Genomic DNA, 14,234 nt, shown 5'->3' with positions numbered 1-14,234 from the left:
TGCTTTTTACTGTGAATATACAGTATATTTCAGCAAAATCTAACTATTAGGATGGGGCTAGCGGAGGATAGACCCTCACACGCACATGAGTGATGTGACATTACTTTTTATTTTAGCTTGGTAGAGTGCAGATGTACCATCTCTCTCTTCCGTTAACCTATTACATGAACTAGCTGTTTACTTTAATTTTATTTTCCATTTTATGTATGTAGTTATCCTCCCAGTAAGAGTGGTTCAGTGGACGAATGAAGCAGAAGTCTTGGCTTCTTACATCATCTTGTTCCCTCCACGTTTTCTCTACTCTGAGTACAGCGATGACCATCTAACCCCAACATCCCTTAGGTGCAGCTGCTGTCACTTCCACAAGCAAATCAACTGTGCCCACTATCGGAGAATCTCTTTTGTTGCCGCTTGCGAAAACTCCTGCCTTCCTTGGGGCTACTGGGTCTCCCTCTTAAGGAATGGCCTGCGAGGGTGCTACAGTTAGAGGCCCAGCAGGGATGCACAGCTGCCTCCTCAGAGGTTGAACATGATCTTCCTCTACGAGACTCTGTAGGTAACGCACCAACAGAGCTTCTCGTATCTTTAGCCGCAGCACTCTCTGTATCTGCTCATCACCCTTCATCCCTGCAGTGATTGGGAGCAGGTGCAGACTAATACTTGTAGTTTACCAGTTGGGAAAGCCAATGCAGTGAATCCAGAAGCTGACTTAGGTCAGTCTTCTCAGCTTGCAGAATTATGCTGCATACCCTCAGCCTGAGTTTGCTCAGTGAGTTGAAGTTCCACAGTGTATAATGCACTGAGCTATTCCACACAGCTTTAAGGACCTCTCTTGCCCGCAAGAGAGGCTGGTCTCATCTATGTGGTTGGCCCTCAGAGTTTGGAAGGAGTCCTCGACTTGTTGGGCCTCATTCCAGCTGCCTGTCCCATCGTGCCTTGGGCAATCTCGTGAGCAATATCCCTTTGGGGCTATTGCTACAGATAGTGATACCTGCCGACTGCTTGTGGTTGCCTCCTCTCCTGTCGGCGAATCTTGTGGGCTATAACCCTCTAGGGTATAACCGTCTAGGGTTATTCCCGCAGATGGTGTTACCTACTGACAGCTTGCAGCTGCTGCCTCTCACTATCACACAACAAAGCTCATGGAGTTTTGAAAGGGCAGGGCCTTCAGGACTTCTTTGTTTGGGCTTCATCCCCTCAAGGGTAGGAACCCACCTTTTCTGCTGTGTGTATGCACACAGAAAAACCTTGACCTTACTCAATACCATACAAGAAGAGTGCATAAGACTACTCACTCACCTACTACTGGAGAGCTGGTAAGAGTTCATGCTTTACCTCATACAAACACAGACCATAGTTTAACGAGAGAGTCTTGTGCAGTGTTGCACACCAGACCACTGAGCATTAGCAAAGTGGGGGGACAAGCTTCTTATGCTAATGAAGATCTATACGAGGCCTTAGTCTCACACTCGCAAAACCACGATGAGTTTCTAGCATGAGAGCATTTACAGGTAATCACACAATTACCTGTTCAACCTGCTAGGGTAGTGCAGGCGTGCTTGATGTTACAAGCTACCTTGGTAGCTCTCCTGGGATCACCTGTTCACATGCAAGCTGTCGGTACATGAGCTACCGCATACACCCATTCGCACTATGTTAGTTGTTTGCAAGAGCTCTCCTATATGTGATATCTCGGTTGCGCATGCGTACTCTCTTTACAACCTCCAGATCTCACCAGGGAGGTGGAAACCTGCAGCAACACAATGAGGCTTGTAAGACAGCACCCTTCAGGCTCACTTCCGCAGAAGGGGATGCCTGATGACCGTTTAACCCCCAACCCACCATTGTGGTCCCAGGAGACAGTGAGTCTCGGGAGATATAACCCTGCAGGGTTATTGCCAAAGATCACCTTTCTTGATGGTCAGCTCCTCAGACCACACTATTGGTGACGCCTGCCGACTACTTGCAATGGCATCCTCTCTCCACCGTGCCCCCGGGATGCAACGAGTCTCACGAGACATAATCCTTTGGGATTATTGCCTCAATCTTCTCCTTACGTGATAGAGAGCTATTTGAACTCTCACATGTTGTTGGCCTCTGACCTCTTGCAAACCCCGCCTCACCCCGCCATGCCCCCAGGACTCAATGAACCTCATGAGACAGAAGCCTTAGAGGTTATTGCCTCAAGCCTTTACTCACTTATGGAATAGAATCAGCTACTGCATGCGTTCATAAACGATAGCAGAGAAGTGTCCGCTTACAGGTACACTTGTCCTCATATTACCGACAAAGGTGTGATCACTTCACTAGCTTCATGCACCCTTCGTGGATTTACACACACACACACACACACACACACTCATGAACTGGTTCAGAATGCCTATGGATCATGAACAGTCAATTCCCTTTTGAGCAATGATGTTACTCTTTGTTACACACACATTATCTCACAAGGGACTGCATAAGGTACCCCAGGGGCTTTCACACACTGAAAACAGTTCTCAATGCTTAAGCTTATGTACAAGCACTTACCTAAGTAAGGAAAGTTGTGATTTGACACACCCGCATGTGGGTACACATGCCCGTGAGGAGTAGCTAGGGCTACTTACCATCAAACAGAACCTACTGATGTTCCTTCATTCACAAAGGATGATCCAGATTTCAGCCAATTAATGCCGTGAGCCAAACAAATTGAAACTTTTTTCCAATACATCATTACCCCTCTTCCTCAGTCGATGGTTGTATCCCTTGGAGAAAGTCATGTTTTCATACACCCCTACCTTTCTGTAAATCCATGCAAGTGGGCTTCTTCATTCCATTCAGGTTCTCCCTATTATCTCAAGATCATACCTCTAAGTATCAAATGTACTTAGATTCCAAAACTTTGCATAGTGTGTCTGTTCCCTTGGGGGGAAACAATTGGAGCTTATTCTAGTTATTCCGATCAGGAACAGAGAGATCCGAGATGCATTTACCTCTCTTTTAAGGGATAGCTGCCATCAGGGGGAAGGAGGTCTCATTTGTGAACATTTAACGATGTTGGCAGATTTTGCTTTCCAGTTTATTTTCTTCTATACTCTTGGACACATGCTCCCAGTAATGATACTACAGTGTCTTTGGACATTGTCCTTATGTTTGAGACTTGCTTCAGGATAGCATGTCTCTTGCAACTCAATCGTTTGGCTAAAGGTGAACTCAGGACTATCACCATTACCGCCCCTTGGTCAGTCTTCTCTGACGGAAAGAACGGTATTGGAAGGAACAACCATCTTCCCGAAGGAATATAGTATAGGCCTACTTTTTTGGATACCCACATTCCCGATACAACACGTCCTCTAGCGAGTGCTGTTGAATAAACGTTCCTGACTGGATTGGAATAATGACAACCAGACTACGATCAACTTGATTTTAGTAACTTGAGCATGCTTAACAAGTGAGCACACTCACCACTCAGCAAAGATGCAAGTTAACTTTTGCCTGACCCCTCTTTAGCTCATCCAGAAAAACACAGACACGCCTTACCCAAATGTGCCCCACCCAGATGCGCATTACCAGGATTTTCTCCTGAACAATCATTTTCACCTGATCGCACGCTCTCACCTGAGTATTCACTCTCACCTGAGCAGGCTAGCTCTTCGGAGAATTTTCTTGTCTGTCTTCAAATGCGCTGGCATGGCCACACACACCTGAATGAGCGTTTTTTAAACATCTGACTTACCCGGTAGTTATATTTATAACTTACGTCCCTGACGTCACGGCAGAAATTTCAAAACTCGTGCCAATCGCTGATTGAGTAGCCAGGTGTACCACCTGTGCGCCCTCTAGCGAGGTACCTGGAATCATTCCATGATTCCTCAGATCTTCCCTGCCGCCGCAACCGGCGACATGGTTGGATATTTCTACTCGCTATTTACCTGATTTATTGCAGTTTACATTGGTGATGTATAATAATTGGGTTTTGACTCTCCCTCGTTTGGTTTTTCTTTTGGATATTCTTGAATTACTTTTGGATTTTGATATTTTGACCCTTGCTTGTTTGATCTCTCTTATAGATATTCAAAATGGCCACCCCCCCTTCAACTTATAGAATGTGTGTGAGTGGTTGTAAGACCTGGCTTGCTAAAGCCTCAATTGTTCCCCACTCTATCTGCGTAAAATGCAGAGGTAAAGTATGTGAGTTGGGTGATCGTTGTGACGAATGCATTCTTTTATCTGAGAGTGAGGTGCTAGAGTTTGACCACTATACTCGTAAACTTGAGAAAGATAGGCTTAGAAGTAGTTCTAATCGTTCTTCCAGAGACTTTTCCTCTTCCCGTGTCACCGAACCTAATCCTTCCCCTATAGTGGTAGTTTCAGATCCCACTACTGTTACTGCTAATGAACGTATGCTAAAGGATATGATGGTGGCTATTCAAGCTCTGGGCGTGAGGGTTGAATCGCTTGCTGCGGACAGAACACAATTGATGTCAGATGTAAAGCAATTAAAATGTGACAGTGCTAAAAGTGCAGTGAATTTATTTAGTGCAGTGGAGGGTGCGCCTGCTCGGGCCTGTCGTTCTCCCAGTCTTAGACCTCTTCCAAGCTCCCCAACCCCTGGGAGAAGGAATGTCGAACGACGAAAGGATATGAGAGGCTTTAGCTCCTGAGCAGACGTCCCTTCGAGCGTACCTGTTGACGTTTCCCAGGACGTTCACCCTCACCATAGGAAAGGTGAAGTAATAGTGGTTTCATCATCTTCCGATGTCGCAGTACCCAAACGGGGCTGGCGTCACGCTTCCAGACCTCTTAAGAGGAAGATTGACAAAGTCGATCAGCGTCCTATCATGACACCGCAAGCTCCTGGTTGTAGCCATTGGAGCAGTCTGGAGCGTTTTCCTTCTTCCGAAGAGAGCCCTCCTGCCAAATGTCCTTTAAGGTCAGCTGTCTGAATCGGGCATGACCTCGGTTCATGCTCCTCGTCCGCCGTCAGACTGGTTATTGCCCTGTGGACGCTCTGAGCGTTCTTTAAGCGGCGTGGATAGCGAACTCGTGATAGACATGACGTCTCCTGTATCACAACGAGTTGACCCGAATTTTGATATGCTGCAAGAAATGCAACAGAAACTCTCTTCGTTCATGCAAAGTTATCAATCTATGGACAATAAAAGAGTAGCATGCCTGGATCTTGAACGTCAGGAAGCTTCTCTTCTGTACGCCAAGCGGCGTAAGGCTATTAGTCGAGAGGTTCTTGACGACGAACGGCTATATATCTCCCCTGTTAAACGTCGTGAGTCTGTTCCACTTGACTCCGAACGTCAAGCAACCAAACATAACGCCAAGCGTCAAATAGCCAGACGTGACACTGAGCGTCAAGCGGCCAGACTTGATGTCAAGCGTCCAACAGAGCGAGGTGCCGAGCGTCCAACAGAGCGAGGTGCCGAGCGTCCAACTATATGTAACGTTGAACGTCCTGCAGGACGTGACCTCGAGCGTCCAGCAAGACGTGATGTCGAGCGTCCAGCTAGACGTGACGTCGAGCGTCCAGCATGACGTGACGTCGAGCGTCCAGCGAGACGTGATGTCGAGCGTCCATCATGACATGACGTCGATCGGCAAGCAGCCAGACGTGATGTTGAGCGTCAAGCGGTACGCGGCGTCGAGCGTCAAGCTTGATGCAACGTCAAGCGTCTAACAACTTTACGTGATGCCGGGAGTCAAGAAGTGAGGCATGACATTGAGCATGAGAGCCTCGGACTTCGTGATGACACGAGTCGAATCGAATGTCGAGATCAAGGATACCTTAGTTCCAATCGCTTTGATCACGAGCGTTTTACCGAGCGTCAAGCGTTAGAACAACACGGCTACAGATGCGATGATCTGTTGTCTCTTGACGCCAGAAGTCAGGACCTTAATGAGATGTATCCTGATAAGCACAACGTTGCTACTTCCGTCAGAGCTTTGTCAGAGGAAGACATCGACGATCACCTTTCCCCTGTTGAATTATTTGAGGAATTATCAGAAGGAGAAGATCCTAAGTCTTTTCGTCCTTCAGTGGATCTTAAGAAACTCATGAAAGTTTTTAATGATGAGTTTCCAAATTATTTTGTGCCCGTTGCTCCACGTTCACCACCCTTAGAATTCACGCTTGGGAAGGCATCGAAGAAGTCTCTTTTACCAAGATGGTTCTGTCACGGTCATCAAAGAGAGCTCTAAGGATGATAGACTGGATGGAGTCTAAGAAGGACCAAGAAAAGCCAGCTTTCGCTTTTCCTCCGACTAGACTGGCCTCTAGATCTAGTATCTGGTACGAGACGGGAGAAGTTCTTGGCTTGGGAGTTCCTGGCTCTACCCAAGGAAATTTTTCAAGTCTAGTAGACACTTTCCGTCAGTCGGCGATGAGGAGGACCAAGATTCTTTGGTCTACTTCGGAATTAGATCATCTTCTCAAAGGCGTTTTTAGAGCCTTCGAGGTATTCAATTTCCTTGACTGGACTCTGGGAGCCTTGGGGAAGAAGGTATCTGTCCTTAAGGATGGTGACACTACTAGTCTCATCCACATAATGTCCTGTATGGATAAAGCTTTACAAGACAGATCAAATGAGTTGGCAGCACTTTTCTCAGCGGGGATCCCTAAGAAAAGAGCTCAGATGTGTTCGTTTCTGTCTCTTGGGGTTACTCCCTTTCAGAAATTAGAATTGCTATATGCACCTCTGTCTCCCTCTCTTTTTCCACAAGAATTGTGTAGAGAGATTCCATCCGCATTAACCCAAAAGGCCACCCAAGATTTGGTTTCAAAGACGGCAAGAAAGGTTCTACAAACTTCCTTCGTTAGCCGCAAAATAAGGAAGAAACTCTATTCCCTAAGTTTTCTCAGCCCTTTCGAGGGAAGACTTCCAGCAGGGGTAACTCCAGACCCGAGGGAAGGAGAGCAAAGAGGAGAGGATTCAGATCAGGGCGAAGCAGAGTCTGGCTGCTTTCGCCTCAGGCAGTAGGAGCCAGACTACACAACTTCTGGCGAGCTTGGGAGAAGAGGGGAGCAGACCTTTGGTCAGTACAACTTCTGAAGGAGGGTTACAAAATCCCTTTTATAGGGAAACCTCCTTTAGTTTTAGCTCCAGTAGATCTCTCTCCCAGATACAGAGAGGAGTCAGAGAGGCAGGCTTTATAACTCCAAATGTCTCTCTTGTTGGAGAAGGGGGCCATAGAGAGGGTGCGGGACTTGCGGTCACCAGGTTTCTACAACCGCTTGTTTCTGGTTCCCAAGAACTCTCGGGGATGGCGTCCAGTCCTGGACGTAAGCGCACTCAACGCGTTTGTCTAGAAGACAAAGTTCTCCATGGAGACATCAAGGTCAGTCCTTGCAGCAGTAAGAAAGGGCAACTGCATGGTCTCATTAGACCTCCAGGACGCTTACTTTCACATCCCCATTCATCCGAGCTTCAAGCATTATCTGAGGTTCGTTTTCAAGGAGGAAGTGTTTCAGTTTCGAGCCCTGTGTTTCGGTCTCAGCACCGCCCCTCAAATAGTCACAAAACTAATGCTAAATGTAGCAAGAATACTGCACTGAAGAGGCATCAGAGCCTCCCTGTATCTGGACGATTGGTTTCTCAGAGCTCATTGCTACGATCACTGCCTAAAGGATCTTCAGATAACTCTGAGACTAACAGAAGAATTGGGTCTTCTTGTCAACAGATACAAGTCTCTACTGACACCATCACAAAGGATAATTTATTTGGGGATGGTGATTCAGAGTCAAGTTTTTCGGGCTTTTCCGTCTCCCTTAAGGACGGAGCGAGCCATCTTGAAACTGCAATCTTTTCTAAAGAAACAGAAGTGTTCTGCGAGGGAGTGGATGTGTCTGTTAGGAACCCTCTCCTCGTTGGAACAGTTTGTTTCCCTGGGAAGGTTGAATCTTCGTCCTCTCCAATTCCACCTCAATCAGCATTGGAATAAGGAGAAAAATCTAGGGACGATTTGCATTCCCATTTTGGAATCCATAAGAAGTTACCTTCAGTGGTGGAACGATCCACACAGGCTTCAAGAAGGTCACCCCTTAGAACAGAGGAACCCAGACCTTGTGTTGTGTTCCGACGCCTCGGACTCTGGGTAGAGAGCAACACTGGGCAAGTTGGAAGTTTTGGGGCTGTGGACAGAGGATCAGAAGAGCTTCCACATCAACCAAAAGGAACTGTTAGCAGTCCTGCTGGCCCTCAAAAACTTCGAAGGGTCAGTTTTGAACAAAGTGGTGCAGGTCAATGCTGACAACACCACAGCATTGGCTTACATTGCCAAGCAATGCGGAACCCACTCGATGTCCCTTTACGAAACTGCGAGGAATCTTCTCATCTGGGCCAAGGAAAAGAATGTAATCCTTGTAAGAAGGTTCATTCAGGGGCAGAAGAATGTGATGGCAGACAGCCTTAGCAGGAGAGGTCAAGTTCTGTCCACGGAATGGACACTCCATCAAGAAGTCTGCAAGAAACTGTGACGACTTTGGGGTCGTCCTTGTATAGACCTATTCGCGACCTCGAAGACAAAGAGGCTGGTAACTTACTGCTCCCCAGTGCCAGATCTCGAAGCAGTTCAAATAGATGCTTTCCTGTTAGACTGGTCCAATCTGGACGTGTATGCTTTTCCACTGTTCAAGATTTTTTAGAGAGTGATACAAAGGTTTGTGTCACACGAAGGGACCAGAATGACTCTAGTGGCCCCCTTTTGGCCCTCAAGAGAATGGTTCACAGAGGTACTGGAATGGATAGTGGACACTTCAAGAAGCCTTCCATTAAGAGTAGATTTACTCAGACAACCCCACTTGGAAAGGTACCATCAAAGTCTCCAAGCTCTTCATCTAACTGCCTTCAGACTATCGAAAAACTCACAAAAGCTAGAGGCTTTTTGAAGGAGGCAGCTAAGGCTATTGCTAGAGCAAGAAGGACTTCTAACATCAAGGTTTATCAATTTAAGTGGGAGTTTTTTAGAGAATGGTGCAGAGTCAACTCTGTTTCCTCGTCCAGTACCTCTATAACTCGGATTGCTGACTTCCTGTTATACCTTCGAAGGAAACGCAATTTTTCTTCCTCTACCATCAAGGGATACAGGAGTATGTAATCAACCGTATTCAGGCACAGAAACTTGGATCTTTCGAATGATAAAGACCCACACGAACTTCTCAAATCGTTTGAAACCACAAAGCGATGGCACCAGGATTCACCAGGTTGGAATCTGGATATAGTCCTGAAGTTCCTTATGAGTGACAGGTTTGAGCCCTTGCATTCAACTTCATTTAAGGACCTCACGATGAAGACTCTATTTTTGGTTAGTCTGGCTACAGCTAAAAGTGTCAGTGAAATTCATGCGTTTAGTAAAAACTTTGGCTTTCGAGATAACAAAGCTATCTGCTCATTGCAGTTAGGCTTTCTCGACAAGAATGAACGTCCTTCTCAACCTTGGCCCAAGGCTTTTGAGATTCCGAGTCTTTCGGATGTGGTGGGCGAGAAGTTGGAGAGTCCTGTGCCCAGTAAGAGCCCTGAAGTTTTACCTAGACAGAACGAAAGAGTTGTGAGGCAAGTCGGAATCTCTTTGGTGCTCGGTCAAAAACCCCTTGTTACAGATGTCAAAGAATGCCCTTTCATTCTTCATTAGACTCTTGATAAGAGAGGCTCATGTACATTGCAGTGAGGCAGACCTCAAGCTGTTAAAAGTCAAGACGCATGAAGTTAGAGCTGTTGCAACTTCGGTGGCCTTCAAGCAAAATAGATCATTGCAGAGCATTATGGACACAACCTTTTGGAGGAGTAAATCTGTGTTCGCTTCACACTATTTGAAACGTGTCCAGACTCTTTATGAGGACTGCTACACTCTGGGACCATTCGTAGCAGCAAGTGCAGTAGTGGGGGAAGGACCCACCACTACATTCCTATAATCCTGATACCCTTTTCTTCTCTTGGAACTTTTGTATTTTTATGGTTGGTCGTGGAGATTGCGACAGTCTTCCACAATCATTGATTTTAGTCAGGTGGTCAATTTTTTCCTTGAGAGCGCCTGGAACAAGGGTATTGGAGGAGGTCCTGTCACATAGAGGTATTTACACCGCATTGACAGCTCTTAGAGGTCTTCAGCTCCCTGGGAAGATCGTTGGATCTCATAAAGAAAGCGGACATAGTGAGGCAGAGAATCATTGAAGTCAGCTTCCTTATCAGCTACGAACCCTTAAGCTTGTTTTATTAACTCTTAAGTAAAATTCCAACAATGTTAGCTGTCTCTGACCCTCCACCAAAGGTGTCAATCAGCTACTGTATATATATAACTACCGGGTATGTCAGATGTTTAAAAATTATATTTTCATTATAAAATAAATTTTTTAACATACTTACCTGGTAGTTATATATAATTTAATTCCCACCCTCCTTCCCTCTAGAGACTATGGGCATGGAAGATCTGATGAATCATGGAATGGTTCTAGGTACCTCGCTAGAGGGCGCACAGGTGGTACACCTGGCTACCCAATCGGCGATTGGTACGAGTTTTGAAATTTCTGCTGTGAAGTCAGGGATGTAAGCTATATATATAACTACCGGGTAAGTATGTTCAAAAATTTATTCTATAATGAAAATATCATTTTTAATACATGCTTAGTGAGACTAACTTCACTAAACCCCGGGTAATCACTCAACCTGTTAGGGATCTAGAATAGACTGGCTACTACACCTCACCATTGTATGCATTACTCTCTAAGTGCCTCATAAGATCCAGGATTGAGCACAATTTTGAACTCTCTTCTAGAAGAAACTTTATGCGTGTGAGAGCTAAAACACACCCTAACGTGTGCACTCTCCATCCCACATACAATTCGTGACTGGGAGGTCTACCCTCAATCCCATTATGGATCAAGATCACCCAGAGTAGTTTCTTTTGCTTACAATTATCAATTGTCTTTGTCAGAATTTGGGTCGACCTCACAATCACTCTCTCTCTCCTCCATGGCAATACTGGTAACCTTTTCAACAATAATACTCATAAAGAATGAGGTTGATATAAAAGCACTAACTTCATATTATAGTCTACATGGCTGCTACTATAGTTTTTTTTATTGTTTTTTCACTAACTGTTCTTCCTTCAGATATTTTGTTGAAGACCATCCTCAATAGTGCCTCTTATGTATCAAATTAATTATCAGGAATCAGGTTATGACTTGGAGGTGAAGAACATTTGTAGTAAAGATATTTTACTTTTCTTTCAGATGCGTTTATTTACTTGCACATTGGATATCCAAAAGCTGAAGCCAGCAAACAAAAACCTTTCCAGTGGGCAACCTGATTCCCCAGATGATATGGGAAGAAGATGGAAACTAAAGGATCGCTGAAGGCACAGGATTAAGTTATTCATATCTGAACCAAAGCTGATAACAGAGATGGAGGCTGTAAGATTCAACTCACATCAGTTTAAAGATAAGTTAAAATTTTCATTGAAGTTTTTGTTTTCACAAGTTTACACCCTAGTTAAGTAACAGAGTATGTAATAGATATCTGTGAGAGGTAGCTTATGTAATAGTACAGTGTACAATATAATGTTGAGCATATACTATCTGAAAACAAAAGTTCAGTATCGCAGGAATTCTCTTGAAAGTGAGACTGTTCTCACATAATTTTTTTAGGTGGAATGGTCATAGATTTTGTCATTAATTTACTTTATTAGTTTTATGTATGTATGTATTTATGTATGTATGTATGTATGTATGTATGTATGTATAATAATGGGCCATTAAAGATATACAAATATACTGTATCTCAAAATGTAAATTCTCAAAAAGTGTTATCAGCTCTTCATTTACTAATATGAGATAGAATTGTTTTCTTTCATTGGTCTTAGATTTTTAAACAACCGACCATAAGACCAGAGAATGCCATACCACTAGTCGAATAATTAATAATCTTAATATGGCCATCCTTGAAATACATAATATTTTAGCCCCTCCCCCCAAAAAAAAAAATTATAATATTGATTGTTTGTAAGTCTAGTATTTAACTTCCCATACACCCAAAAGTTATTCATAAACTAATTTGACCTGGGACCCCTTGTTTGATGTTTAAGGCGATTCTAGCTGCTTGATTACTATAACAGAGTATATTTTGTTGATAATACAGTTTTTCTTCTAGCACTGAAATATAACTATTTCTATCAATAGACAAACTGGACTTCCAGGTTTAATGGTAAATAACACAAATTATATGTAAATGAAGTTTAACATAAACATTTTAATTTTACGCAACACCGACTGTTTAAATTATATTATATAGAGGAGGTTTAAATGGAAATGATTTAGTCTCCATTTAAAGGTTTAAATGTGCAAATTTTCCTTGTTCCATGTCTAAGTCATACAATTTGAAACGGGCATAAATGCGATCTATGGGTTAAAATCTTGCAATTAGGAATTTTGAAGTTTGAAAGTTTTTTTATTATGTACATAAAGATCACATAAATAAATCAGATGAATATTCAAATTTAACATCTGTATAGCTTAGATCTTTTGTAAATTGAACATTTTACTAGTTTATGTTAGCTAATTAGAAAAAAGAAGAATAATAGGTGATATAATGATTCATTAATCTATATTAATAAGTCAATCACTTCAATATTGAGAGTCTTGAGTTTTTCAATATTCTTATTATTACTCCTTCAATGACTAGAGACGTTCCTTATAATTTCTAGACTGTTTAGTGCATAGCATTATCAATACCCCAATTTTCACCTGTTAAAGTTAGTTTCTAAATAAAGACTTTTTTTAGCAAACTTAGGAATCAAATTTGTTTCGCTTGTATACAATATAAATTGTTTCTTTAGATCAAATGATGAATCATTTTATAAACCGAATATACCGGAAGCATGTCTGCTTGTTTCTACTTCTTTTCATGAAAGAATTAGTATGAAAAGCACAAAGATTTTTTTTTATAATTACATCTAATAGCAATTTTTATATATTTCATATGGTTCAGTTTGCCCATCAAAGCTTCTAATATGTCCTAAATTGTAAGAGGAGTTATTCATGAAATCCTATTTTCAGGATACAGTTGGTCCCTTGCTTCAAATTAACAAATGACGTGACAGATATAATGGTGATATCCATTAATCACCAGAAAGCTTCTATTCTACTACGTAATTGGAATTCAGGATCTGTGACTTCAAGACAAAAAATACATGCCATTTTTAAAATTCTCATGTAGATCTGTATACAGTGAAGCTCTAAGTAGACTACAGTACCTTGATATTGCCTAATCAATCTGTTAAAGAGTGTTGTTAGAATTCAATTTTGGTGCTAATATTTTTATATAAATCCAAAAATCTGTTGCTATCTTAACTTTCACAAATGCTACTGTCAGTTTTTTTTTTTTTTCATGAAAAAGTCAACAGAGAAAAAAAGCTTGAATTCAAGTTATAAGTACTTTATTTGCAGCTTGAAATATCATAAACTCACCACTTAAACACTTTGATGACCATCTCAGTTTTTTGCCAACTTGTGTCATACTAAATTTACTAGAAGTCTCAATATAAAATCTCGCTCTCAATATATTGTCGTCAATTGAAAATTTTACTTATGATATTTTTTTATCGAAGTCGTGTGAGGTATAAGAATTTTGGTGTTATTAGGTGGATAGGAAAAGGTTATATAATTTGATTTGACACACAATGCTTGTATGTTTGTCATTCTTCTAAGCACGAGTGGGATAACGTTTGTATGCTACCTGAATTTATACTTCTGGATAATTAATAGCTTTAATTTCAGTATAACATTTGAAAGTGACACAAACACTTGATCGTAGTACTATTATAAATCAGAAAACAGATGAGCTAAAAACTTTTGCTACCAATATTAAATGACTGATTTTTAACAAACAAACATTGTGGTATCTTTAGATAAATTTTGTCTTCTTTTTACGAAAATTCACTTTAAAAATATTCAAATCCCATTGTATGGTATAATGGATGTTTTAAAACGATGTATTACCACAAGTCCATATATTTAATCTTAACTTTATTTGATATATTTTTGTGACTCAAAATTCAACTGATAACAAGTTTTTTCAATCAGGTGAGGTCCTACTGGCTGAAAGATCTTTTTATTCATTCTAGGGTTTCTAATCTTCATTGCATTTCTGCGATGTTGTGCTCTTGGTAGCAACCTTTGAATATTACTTTACTTACTTCTGAATTCTCCCTTTTATGGATTTTGCTTAAGGTTGATCATTTCTCATTGGTTA

General features: G+C 42.2%; 2 long non-coding RNA genes across 2 annotated transcripts in view; one reads left to right on the top strand and one right to left on the bottom strand.

The window, feature by feature from the left end:
- LOC137636699 (uncharacterized) overlaps positions 1–13,484 on the top strand; it is a 54,154-nt gene extending 40,670 nt beyond the window's left edge. The window contains exon 3 of the long non-coding RNA XR_011043192.1: positions 11,219–13,484. This is a non-coding gene — a long non-coding RNA (uncharacterized lncRNA). The remainder of the gene's footprint in view (positions 1–11,218) is intronic.
- Positions 1–14,234, bottom strand: part of LOC137636704 (uncharacterized) — a 293,085-nt gene that overhangs the window by 87,737 nt on the left and 191,114 nt on the right. The window lies entirely within an intron of this gene.

Source organism: Palaemon carinicauda, chromosome 3 (genome assembly GCF_036898095.1).
Source record: "Palaemon carinicauda isolate YSFRI2023 chromosome 3, ASM3689809v2, whole genome shotgun sequence".
NCBI lineage: Eukaryota > Metazoa > Arthropoda > Malacostraca > Decapoda > Palaemonidae > Palaemon > Palaemon carinicauda.
The sequence above is the reverse complement of the archived record's forward strand: the minus strand, read 5'-3'. Positions and strand labels throughout refer to the sequence as shown.